Genomic DNA, 12,281 nt, shown 5'->3' with positions numbered 1-12,281 from the left:
TTGCTGTCATGAGGTAGTGAGGGGCAACTTGAAACTTTATTGAAACCACAGAGAAAGAAATCCTTATACCTTATATGAGTGACGATGACAAAATGTGCCAGTCAAAATATTGCAAGTGAAGAGTTCTCTGGACTTCCCTGGGATCCTCCTGCCAAGACTGGAGCTCTCCTTTTCAGCTCCAGTCTGCTCACAGCAGTAATAGGCATGCAATGAAAATGTAAGTTTTGTGAAATTACTTGCTTGCAGGTTATGAATTGTCACTTTGCTCCAGGGTAATATAGTCAAAATTTGGCATTCAAAATTATGTTTCCCACAATATTTAAGCTGTAAGAGCACATGCAAGTGTCACGTGAACATGTGGAACTATGTGTGAGGGGAGTTCCTGACTCCTGTAAATATGCAGTGTTATATACCAGGGCCCACAAAATATATTATCATACGTACAATGTATAGCATGTGCGCGGGCCTGAGATGTGCAAAGTGTGTATGTACTGTGTGAACGTGTGTGCTCAATGCACGTTTATTTTAATTTCAATTACCAAAACCCTTTCAGAATCAATATATATTTGTAATATAGACCTAATATACACTGGAATTTAAGAGTTATGCAAGCATTACTTATTTGATAAATTCATCTTTAGTATGTTAAAAAAAAAAAAAAAAAAAAGTCTGTTCCCAAAGAAGATTGGCACCTAAGGAATGTATAAAAATATCAAGTGCAAGAGATATTTGGACAAAATACTGAATATTACTGGTGCTATACTTTCCACTCTTCTTCCCGGGAGAAATTTATCTTATACCAAGTGGTTATCTTTCACTAAAGGCATATTTAGCACCACAGCTACCCATAGCAAAATTATTGCAATAAGTGTTGAGGCAATAAATCAGCAGGCTCTCTCACGGTAACCATGAAAAAGAAAAAAAAAAAAAAAAGGGGGGAGGGGGGGGTGGGACCGAAAACCGAATTAAACTAAACAGAAGAAAACTCTGCAATTTTAGGAAGCGCATCTAAAGTTCTTCCGTAGATTCCCCTGCAGCAAAAGGCCTCCTGCCCTGCAAACCTGCCGCTCCTCGAGAGCCGCTCTTGTGTGCTACAGCTTCTTTGCTTTTGGGCAAATGGATTTTCTACCTTCTACCCTGAGGGCTGGGGGCAGCAGCCAAACAACCCCTGCAATCGGAGCGTCCCGAGTGTTCTGGGGCTGCAGCGTGCTGGAAAGAGTCCGGGCTTCCCGGGGTGTGTCTGGAGCACGCACGGGCACCACCGCACCACAGCTCCCACCCGCAGAATTTTGGTTTCAAAAAACAGCATGAGCGATGCCAAAGTGAAACGAGAGGCTGAGAACTTCTGGAAGTAGATTGAGAAGCCTCTTCTCCCGGGAAAGGGGTCCCGGAGGACAAGCGGGGCAGCGGCGGCCGAGCCAGCGCTGCTCGGGGGGCGCGGGGGATCCGCGCTCCGCGCCCCGCGTGGGCTCTGCCGTGCTCCCGGGGCAGCCCGCCGGGATTAAACCATAACCCTCTTGTCAGCCAGCCAGGATGCGAAAGGAGGGCTTGTCCCGTGTGATGTGAACCTCAGCTCCTCCGGGAAGGATGAAGCTGGGAGCCCCGGCGCGGGGAGCACGGGCCGTGCGCGGCGGAGCCAGGCGCGGGCTGGGGCTGAGAAGTGGCGGAGCCGCTGCGCTCACAGAAATATTGGCTGGGGCGAGAAATGCCAGCAGCAACCTGTCTTCCCCATCTGCTTTGAAACAGCAGTGTTTTGTCCTGGGTAGGAACTGCAAAATTCTGATTTTTTTTTTTTTTCTTGTTTTTTTCTGGACACAGTGTTGGGTCAGACGCGGGCACTCAGCCCCTCTACGGAAGACTGTGCCTGGTGAGCACCTCACTGGTCGCTTGGAATATGCAACCTAGAGATATATCTATATATAGCCGGTTTGGAGTAATCCGTTATTTTATCTATGCACCTGGATGAAGGGGATCTGGGTTTGGATGTTTTCTTTTGTTGGGGGTTATTTCTCCAAGCCGAAAAAGTCAAAATCTAGGACGTTCATTTTCCCACCCCGTGGGATCGGTCTCGGCATAGAGATTTAAGGGTACTAATGGGCGTGTGGGAGCCCAGCCCTCCTCAGACCGGGGCGAAAAATGCATGTTGATAAGCGAATTTCTCTCAGCGCCCCTCCAATATGCGGTTCACTTTTTTACTTTTGTTTGTTTGTTTTTCTTTCCCTCCAGAAAGTCTTAGAAATTGCTGGAAAGCGTTATGAAGTTGTAGCTACCCGGTCCACACACTGGTGATTTCGTTTCTGGTTATCTACAAAATGAGCTTTAAGCCAATTTCGTGCTTCAGGCTAAAGAGAGGGATTCATATTTCCCTCCTAGATGCGTGGCATTCCTGGAATCTCTTTGTCAGCTTGCCGTAGGATGCTGCTGTAATTTGCCTGGAAACCCTCTCCAAAATTTGTTGTATACAGCGGTAAAGAGCAACCTAAGATTTCTGAGCCATCGGGTTGCTCTCTCTGGAAAGAAGGTGGGGGGGAGAAAATCATCTTTCACTGATAAGCCAGTTTTAAACTATTCAGAGCCCGGTTCCCATTTATCTCAAAGAACCACCGGAGGTTCAAAACATGCATTTCCCTCTAATCTCTCTCCTTCCTTGCTCTAAGAAATAAAACAGCTCTTCGGGAGAAGCGGTACTTTTCTTCGAGAATCCTAGAAAAGTTCTCGCACCGTTTCCTGAACTTTGACACGCTTGGCTCCTTTATGCCACTTTCCGCCCCACCACCGCTCCCCCTACTCCTGAACGTGTAAAGGCCATTGCAAAACGGCTGGAGATGAACTCTGCCACCCTCCCTGCGAGTCCCCTCCTGGCGTTAAGCCTGGCGAGCAGAGCTCCCCTGCGCGGAGGCGTGCGGAGCTGGCGCGGCCGCTCCGGCGGGGCCGCAGCCGCGGCTCCGCGGCCGCCCCGCAGAGGCTCCCCGCACCCTCCCCGCTCCGGAGGAGCGAGCTGGGGAGAAGATGTTTATCCTGAGATGCAAAATGGGTTGTTGAAAAATAAGCCATGTGCAAATAGTTTAATTTTCCGTTTTGATGCTTATCTTTGTCTCCCGAATTTCATCGGAGAGGCTTTAATTGGCGTGTGGGTAATAGTTCCTAAATAATCCCTTATTAGATGACTTCAGACGAGTTGCGAACCAATAACGTCTTAGTCCCAAAAGTGAAAGTAGAATTTGAAGGCTCAGGTCACTTTTTGTCAGAGGGCTCATTGGAACATCTTTTAGTTTGCTGAAAAAGCTAATTAAAGAACGTTTGAAGGTTAAAGTCATTATTCCGTGCTGTTGTCGCGCTACAAGTGAGCCGAGTTTTGTGAAAACACAAAGGGCAGAAGTCACAGAGGTGGATTACTGTCAGTCCAGGCTACAGAGGCACAGAGAACTGTGGCATTAATTCCTATAGAAAGGTAGACAAACACAGTCACTGACTAACAACTTTCCCGCAGAGCCCCATTGTCTAAGCACTTTCTACTGCTTTGGGGTTCTCTTCAAGTTGTTACAGTCGTAACCAGATCCCAAACTAGGTAACGGGGCGACTTTCGGGCTCACAATTCCTGACCCGTGAAGCAACTTTCGCGACAAAATTCGCCGTGGGTCTCGGCGGCTCCCTCTCACATTTATTTCCCCCTTCGGCGGCGCTAATTTATTCATTACTTGGCAGAAAGTTAGCAGCGCGGCGGAACTCTGCCGGAGCCCGCAGCATCCTCGGCACCCGCAGCCGCCCTCTGCTCTCCGCGGCCCCGCTTGCGGAACTTTGCGGGCGGCCGCGCAAGAGCCGCGCAGGAACCGCGCTGCGCGGGGGCTGCGCGCCGCGGAGGCTGTTTGAGAGCAGGGAAAATCCGCGCCCGGGAAAATCCCGTGGGCTAATCCCGGGGGCTGTCAGCAGCACTTCGCGCCTTTGTGTGTGCGTGTGCGTGGACAGCAGATTGCAAAGCCGGTCTCACAAAGATTGGAGCGCGCAGGCACAGCCGGGGCTGCTCAGCCTCGCCTCCCCAGCGCCCGCTGCCTTCCGCGCTCGGCCGCTTTGCCCCGCTCGCTCTCGAAGTCTAGATTTTCAGGTCTGGCCACGGCTGTAGATCTCCCCAAATTCAAAGAAACAGATGTTTGGACTGATTATGGAGGAGGGGGGGAGGGGAGGGAGGGATCCCTGCAGCTGCAACTCAAAGAAATATATTGATAAAATATTTCAGTGGTAATAAATACGTAGAGATCAGCTCGACCTTGCGAGGTCTTTATTTTAATTTTTTTCCCCCCCATATACAAAAATCTTTATCAAACCTCTATTCTATGGCTTCAATAAACAGAACCCATTACCTCACGGCAGCTTTTGTTGGCCTGTATACAAGCGAGAACAAAATGGTTATTCAGGAGAACGCTTTCGATTTTTATTGTGTGTAGTATGCACAAAGAGCAGTGTTATTGTATTAAAAAGAACCATCTGTAGCAGAAACAATGGCATCAAATTATCTTTGAATACCCACTGCAAAAATATAAAGCTTTTTTATTATTCTTCTGCTGTACGGTGGGGGACAGAGAAGTGACTTTTTTGTTGTTGTGGGTGCATTCTTATAACACACACCAAATCAGCCATTGGGATTTTTTTTTTTTTTTTTTTTTTTTTTTTTAAGCCATAAACGATTTTTTCCCCTCTTGTTCCAGGGACTGCAGTTAAGAGCTAGGGCTAGGACTTGGAGGATGTGTAGGCAAACGGAAAGAGAGCCGGGGGAAGAAAAACCGAAATGGATTCGTTCTCTGTCCTGGATGGAGGAGGAGAGGAGAAGAGAAGGGGACGTGCGAGCTTCCTTCAACTGCCTCTGTCCGGTGAAAAGTGCTCAGACCCCCGGGGCTGCGCGGGGCTCCGGAGTCCGCTCGGACTTTCGCGTCGAGCTGCCAATCAAACCGCTCGCAGCCACCACCCTGCTCTGGCACCGACACGTAAGTAGCTGCAGCACAACTTTGACATTCACAGTTGTTTTTTGTTTTTTTTTTTTTTTCCCTCCTCCCCCGTGACCTTTAAAACGATCTGGAAATGTAGCTCCCACCTACGACCCGCCGCTCTGAGCTCCACCGCCTTAAGCTCGGGGGACTCTCGGGCGGGTTTGGGCTCGGCTGAAATTGCGCGGCCGCGCATGGCGAGCGAAGCGCCGGGCAGAAGCGCGCCCGGTCCGCGGGCTGCCTCTGCCCTGTCTGCTCCTCTCCCGCGGAGTCCCGGGCCCGCGGGGTGCGCTGGGGCCGCAGCAGAGCCGGGACCCTCCGCTGCCGCCCGCGGCGTTCCAGAGGGGGCCGCCCTTCCAGCGTTGCCCCGCGGAGAGGCGCGCAGCCCCGGGCCGCGCATGGCACCGGGCGGCAGACGCGGAGCCACCGCGCCGCTGCAGAGACGCTCCGCGGTTTTCCCGCTCCGGGCGCTCCGCGGGGCGCGGAGCGGGCGCCGGGCGGGGGCTCCCCGGGCCGCCGCTCTCTGCCGCCCCCTGTGGGCGCTGCGCGGCCGCTCCTCCCGCGGCGCTGCGCGCCTGCTCCCGGCCCAATCCCGGGAAAGGGGGCCGGCCCCGCGGAGATCCCCGCGCGCCCCAAGCGGGGCTGCGCCGCCGGCAGAGGAGGCGGATGGCCGGGCCGGGCTCCGGCCGCGCGGGGTCCGCACCCGGGCAAGTCGATAATAAATCATCAATACCTCGAACTGATGCGCTTGCGGCTGGGAAAGGCCCGAATTTGACACATTGGCTCATTGTAATACCATTTAAAGGGAAGCTCTTCTTAGTTACAGTTAGCAAAGTTGAGGTTGGATTTCCCCCTCTTCACACCCACCCCCCCCCCCCTTTTTTTTTTTTTTTTCTTGGTAAGAATTTGGTAGATAAAGGTTAATCTTGGGCTGAATGATAGAGCTGTGATTGACAAGAGAAAAGGTGTTGAGGGCAGGTCGAGCTGTCTTATTTACAGCCCACTGCTTGCTATAGAGCCTTTGTTAGGACTGGAAAGCTAATTTAGTGCTGATCAAAAGCACCACAGAGTTAAAGGACTGGTAATGACTGCTAATTTCATTTCAGCCTCATACATCCCCAACTGCTGTAATTAAAGACGTGCTATTTAAATACAGGTGAAGGGGTTTTGTAGCAGGGGGAAAATGGGTAGCCGGTTACAATTTTATTTATGGTTAATATGGTAAAAGTCCAACGTTCGGTTTATGATTTTAACGATTTGCTTTTTTGCACTCTTCTGCCCCTGCGGAGCGGGGCTGGACGGCAGGGCCGGCCGTGCAGGGGCAGGGTGAGGACAGAGCGCCGCAAGTGATGGATGCGAGCCCCCAGCTAGCGTGGGGTTATCTTATTTTTAATTATTCCCATCAAACGGCAGTCAGGAAACATCGGGAGCGCTAGGGAGAGGGGAGATGGAGGGCACGTGTCAGCTTTTAAGTGCCTCTTCGGAAGCTCGGGTCCTCGTATTATTATTATTTTAAATTAAATTATTTTAGCACTCCACGGCTGGTTCGCTGGCTCTGAGACGATGTGATTTCACAACCGATGTAACAGTTTCTTTCTGGGAAACATCAAAGAATGAAAAGCCCTACATTTCCGCAGTTGGTTAAAATCGACCAAAAAAAAAAAAAAAAAAAAAAATTTAGCCTTTAATCTCTTTTTATCCACGACGACTAAAGATCTGTACTCGACCCTGCTCGGCTCCGGGCTGCCGGGGCTCCCCCCGGGCTCCCCCCGGGCTCCCCCCGGGCTCCCCCCGCTGCCGCGGCCGCTCCGCGCGGGGGGCGGCGCCCCCTGTCGGCCGCGGCGGGGGCGCGGTGGGGATCCCGCGGGACGGGCGCGCCCGCGGGAGCGGCGGGGCAGCGGCGGCCGCACCTGGAACTGCCCCGGGGTCGCCGCAGGGGTTGAAGCGAGCGCCGTGAAGGACAGGCAGGGTGAGCAGAGTGCCCGGCGCCGGAGCTACGGGAAGCCACCTCCAGCTTGCGCCGTTTGCTCTGCGGAGATGCGAACGTGGGCGAAAAATAAGTGAAGTGCCACCGACTTCTTCCTAAGCAGAGCTTTCCGTAAGCCTGGGTCTTACAGAAACGCGGAACAGAAATATGTGATGCTCTCCCACAGCGAGGCAGAGCAGGGGAGCTGCTGCTGGACCGCGCCGTCCCGGCGGGCGGCGGGACATCCCCGGCAGTCCAACTTCTTTACTGGCAGCCTTAGGCACAAAAAAAAAAAAATTAAAATCAGGATTAATTTTTCATCGTTCCCAGCTTCGGTGCTCCAGTGCTGTCAGCAAATACCAGCCTTTCAGATGCTCGTGCTTGTGTTTTCCTCCCAACGTGTCTTAAATAAGTCAGTGTTGACAGGTGTTGCTTGTAAGCAGCGTTGAACAGTTCCTTTCCATTAAGGAAACATTTTCTCAAATGGCATATGTTTAAACCCGAAGCAAAAAAAGTCACCTCAATCCCCTAGCCAAAAAAAAAAAAAAAAAAAAAAAAAAAAAAAAAAAAAAAAAATCCCCACTCCCTCCCCGACTCCTGGAAAAAGGAAAAAGGAAGAAGCGTTATCTTAAGTGAATCGCCTGGAGTGCGATTTTATTTCCTCGCTGTGGACGTGACAGACTTAAAAGAAGCTGATGATATTAAAAGGTTAGCCAAAATATGTGACGTGCTGCATTGCCACCAACTTTTTAGATGAATTCTCTACTTATTTTATAGCATGCACGTAGCCCCGTGTAGTGCATTTAACGGTGGTATTTGCTGGTTGCGGTAATATCCAGCACGGTTTATGCGTCCTGCGTGCAAACAGAAAGACTAATGGAAACCAAATTATTTCTGTTAAATTGGGGTTATTTTGTATCTCCTTTTGACAGCCTGGATGAAAATCACAACGCCGCAGTTTTTCTATTAAATGAACCCCATGGCTGTTGGTCTCACAATAAACTTTTCACTTTACAAATTATATTCGGATAGGTTTTCATGAAATATTATTGTTTGTCGCGCTGAGCATACTTTCTCCATTCTTTCAGTTTGATCTCCTCTCGAGACTCCCTAATAAGGCAATTCTGTAGTAAGAGCGCCCAAAATAAAGACATGGCATTTTCTATAAATAATAGCAAGAGCCCTGCACAGATTTCCTGCACAACGGAATTCCCAGATTTCCTTTACTCTTTCTTTAGTTAGCATGCGTTCGGTATATATATAACTCTGAAATTAAGCAAAAATATACATCTGTATAGATCTGTCAAGCCAGTTACAAACAGGGGTATTATATGCCAATTACCACAGGAAATGGAAAAAATACAGAGCGCTTGTACACATGGTTTAACGTCAGGAGGCACTTTACAAAAATTTAGTGACTCCTGCCGAAAGGTGAATGATTAACCAGGTTCCAGGAGAGGGGCTGTTAGTGCTCCTCTGAGAAACAGCAGTTGTGAGGGGGCTGTAAAGGGGTCGTAAATTCCCCCCTCCCTGGGGCAGAAGTTGGCACATAAAATCAAGGGTCCCGAGTGATCGGTTTAACCAAAATGCGGTTTTCCCCGGGCTCGATTCTTAACTCATTGCCGGGTTTTATTCTGCGGACGTTACTCAGGGAAGCAAATGCTGTAAATCTGGGATCGGGTCCCAGGCTTGGCAGACAGCTGGCAGCAAGGGGGGGGGGGTCAGCTCTGTGCTCAGCTGGCAGCAAAGAGTGGGGGGGGGTTAGCTCTGTGTTCAGCCTCGTTCATCTCCACTTGGAAGAAAAGTGCATTTTTAGTTTATTTATGTCTTTTGGAAGGACCTGCTTCTGGATGCCAGCATTTCCTACATCTCTCTGTTGAGCGGTGGAAGGGGAGACTTGAAGAAACAACCCAGAAAAGCAGCCTCAAAGGCCAATTTCGCACTTCACCCTTCCTTGCTTCCCCCTCAGCCCGTCCTTGGCACCTGCTTCCCTGAGCACCCCGCAGCATCGCCCGTGGGCATCCCCTGGGCCTTTCTCCTCGCATTCATCCGCTCCCACCGGGCAGGCTTCCACGGGGACAGGCGGGGTGTTTGGAGAAGCCCCGCTGCCCGGTGATCTCCATGGGAAAAGGGCTGTGACACCCCGCCGACAGCACCCCGAGCCCCAGCCGCACGCAGTGCTGCAGATGCTGCGTGCCCAAAGCGCTGCTCCTGCCCCGCCTGCCGCACACACCCGCGGCCAGCGGGGATGGAGGCGAGTCCCACGGGCTCCCTTCTGCTGCCTCGCCCCTCTCCGCTGCGCCCGGGCCTCCTCCGGCAAAGGCTCTCTCAGATCTTGGGGTGGAGGACGGCGGATAGACACATGGGAAGTGTTGTTGTTATTATTTATAGCACCATCTCTCCGCTCCGATTAAGCGCCGTCTAAATATGAATTCACTGTATAGACAGCTAGTCTATAATTTGAATTAAAATCCTCCCAACGAGCCCGTCGCTGGAGAATTCTGAAATCACAAGCCTAAGTTGACACAATGAGCCCATGGTGTCAATAAACCATGGGCGAGATGGAGAGATTGTCACTCCAGACCATAACAGTTCTGAAAGTGTCATTACCGTCTGTCCTGTCAATGAGCTCCAAATTAAGGACTATGAGGAACAGCGAGATAAAAGTCACCGCCTTGGCTCCATTATGGGCGATCTTGTCAGTGATCTGAGAATCACTGGAAAGGGCCTTTTTTTTTTTTTTTTTTTTTTTTCCCCCCCTTCAATGTACTTTTCAAACCATGCCTCGGGATGCCAGGGTTTGAGGTGCGCTGAGAGAAGCAACCTTAAAGCACCCCAGGCTGTGCCTCAGGCGTTCCCATTGAAACTGCCACAGCTTCTTTGGGAAACGGTGTGAATTCAATGGAAGAGCCGGAATAATTCCATCAAAACTGTGCTGGGGCCAAAGAGGACTTCATTTGATTTGGGCGACACGTGTGATCCCATGAACAGACACTTTTTTAGACCATTATTTTCTTAAGTCAACACAAAGATGGTGAAGGGGAAAGAGGGAAATAAAATAGAAGCCTCAACTTTAGGAAAAGACAATACATTTGAGATAGCCCCTTCCAGGCATTAAGACTTTCAGAGAATGTCCCCAATCTCTCTCTCCTGCGAGCCTGAGAGAGTTAAAGGGACTTATTCAGGAATTGGAAACCTTCAGTTCTGGATTTTTGTGCCTTTGTGGGTTTAAGCAAAGCAGTTAGCGTTCTTCAGGAGGGGTTTTGTGTTTAATATACATGAGTTCACTCAACTACAATGGGAAAAGAAAACTCATTTGTTCTTATAAAACTAGGAAGGAAAGATAACTTTAAATAGACTGCCAAAAAGGATCCCGTTCGAGGGGGTTGCCTTCCTGCTAAAGAGCCAACATTCAACTGTAATTTCAGCCCGTTACGTTGTACAGTAATTCCTAAGTTTATCCTCGCCACTGATCTCGATTTTCTGATTTATTTTAAAGATCGCATAAGGAAAAGTACGGGCTTCACTTATACTTCCCTTTGGGAAAGAAATCCCGCGAGCGTGATTGTAGATGCAGAGCCAAAATCGCGGACAGTTTGAGGAAGCTGTTGGCTGTTTATGAAGAGTCATGGAAGCCTGTTTGGACAATCGGCTTCTCCTTTTATTGAGAAACCTTTTCAAAGCGACTTCGAGAGGTGGTGTGCGCGATTCGGCTTTTCTGCTGCTTATTGTGTACGCTAAACTCCCTCCAGGATCCGAGTTTTATTTTTTTATTTTCTTTAAATTTTCATTCTTGCAACACTGGACAAAAGCGGAGCTGTTTCTTTTTAATTTTTGTTCCCCCCGCCCCCCCTTATATATTTTTCTTAACCTCTCGCCTATTTGTTGGGGGGTTTTGGGGTTTTTTTTTTGCCGCCCCAGCCCCGCAGCCCCGGCTCAGGGGTGCGGCGGTGGCCGTGGCCGCTCGGGGGGCACACGGGACCCCCGGTGCCCCCGGGCCCGGGCCGTGCGCTGCCCGCCCGGCCGCACGTGTGCTCGCCCCGCGCTTCCATTCGGGAGAACAGGGATGAAAGGAGAGGCCGGGAGCAGCGCGGGGCTCCCCCGGCATTCCCCGGCTTTCAAGGGTCCTTAGAGCCCTTGAATGAAATTATTGGGCGAAATGGGGTCTGGCGGGACCGGCCGCGGCTCGCCCCCTCCTTGGTTTGTACGTGTAATGCCACTTCTGAGAGCGACAATCGGGCTACTTGCTGGACAGGGAGGGACAAAAAGGAGATTAAACCGTTTTAAATAATAATAAAAAACATCCCAAACGCAAGCAGAGTGGATTACACTCGCCGCGGCGCCTCGGCTCCCCCCAGGTTCCCCGAGCAGCCGCCTCCGGGCCTGGCAGGCAGAGCGGCCCCAGCCTCACCCCAAACTTGCCGAGTTTCCCGGAGCCCTTTGAGGGCCCGGAGGGGCTCCCCGGACCCCCGGCCGGAGCCGTGGCAGATCCTTCTTTGGCTGAGGACATCCTGCATCCGCACCAGCTCGGGACCCTGCAGGGGCTAGGGAAGGCAGGTCGGGCAGCTGGGCTCACCCGGGCACTGCCCCTGTCCTGGGCCCGTACCCACTCCGATTGTGGTTTTTATTCCAGGGCATTTCGGACTGTATCTCCCCAAGATTTCCTCGGGATGCTACTGCAAACTCACCATGCGGTGACTGAAATTCCCCGGAGATTGGGGTATACTTAGTCCGCTAAAACTTCCCTAACTTCGGCTCCCGAGAACTGGGCTGCTACAGCCTAAGAGGGGCAAGAGGAAATTTATCTGTACATTTTCGTCTTTTTTTTTTTTTTTTTTTTTTTTTTTTTTTTTTTTTTTTTAACGTAATGAAATTAAAACTTTTGGAACTCACAGTTGACATTTTGCAGAAAATTGAGTTATCAAGGCAGTAATTATTTCACGGGGAGATAAAACTCTCATAGCCCTAACTGTCAAATAGGGGCCTTTTCAGATTTTAATTACAAAATAAAATTAGTCTGCTCTTCCTCGGAAGGGTTTGTGAGTGGCTAAACAGAGCTTTCCCCAATACTGGTGGTCGTCAAACTCTGCTAATTAGCAATGCTGAGAAATTCCAGTTAACAAGGACATTCTCTAAGTCTCTGCAGGTTCCCTGCCGTTCGCCTTCATTTCCATAAGAAGATTAAGAGTGGAGGGGAACACACTCAAATGCAGATGCAGAAAAGAAGCGTTTTTAACAAGCATCATAATAGTAAGATGCTTGGCTAGTTCTCACCTAATTACTGCAAGTTAAACCTCTATTTGCAGCTAAGGACAAAAAATGGAGCTGCAATCTCC

The 12,281-nt window shown here is 50.5% G+C and overlaps 1 protein-coding gene across 1 annotated transcript in view; it reads left to right on the top strand.

Moving 5' to 3' along the window:
• SOX2 (SRY-box transcription factor 2) overlaps window positions 1-12,281 on the top strand; it is an 87,784-nt gene that overhangs the window by 35,395 nt on the left and 40,108 nt on the right. The window contains exon 2 of the transcript XR_005702482.2: window positions 4,704-4,979. The gene's annotated coding sequence lies outside the window, so the exon portion shown is untranslated. The remainder of the gene's footprint in view (window positions 1-4,703; window positions 4,980-12,281) is intronic.

Source organism: Hirundo rustica, chromosome 10 (assembly GCF_015227805.2).
Source record: "Hirundo rustica isolate bHirRus1 chromosome 10, bHirRus1.pri.v3, whole genome shotgun sequence".
NCBI lineage: Eukaryota > Metazoa > Chordata > Aves > Passeriformes > Hirundinidae > Hirundo > Hirundo rustica.
The sequence above is the reverse complement of the archived record's forward strand: the minus strand, read 5'-3'. Positions and strand labels throughout refer to the sequence as shown.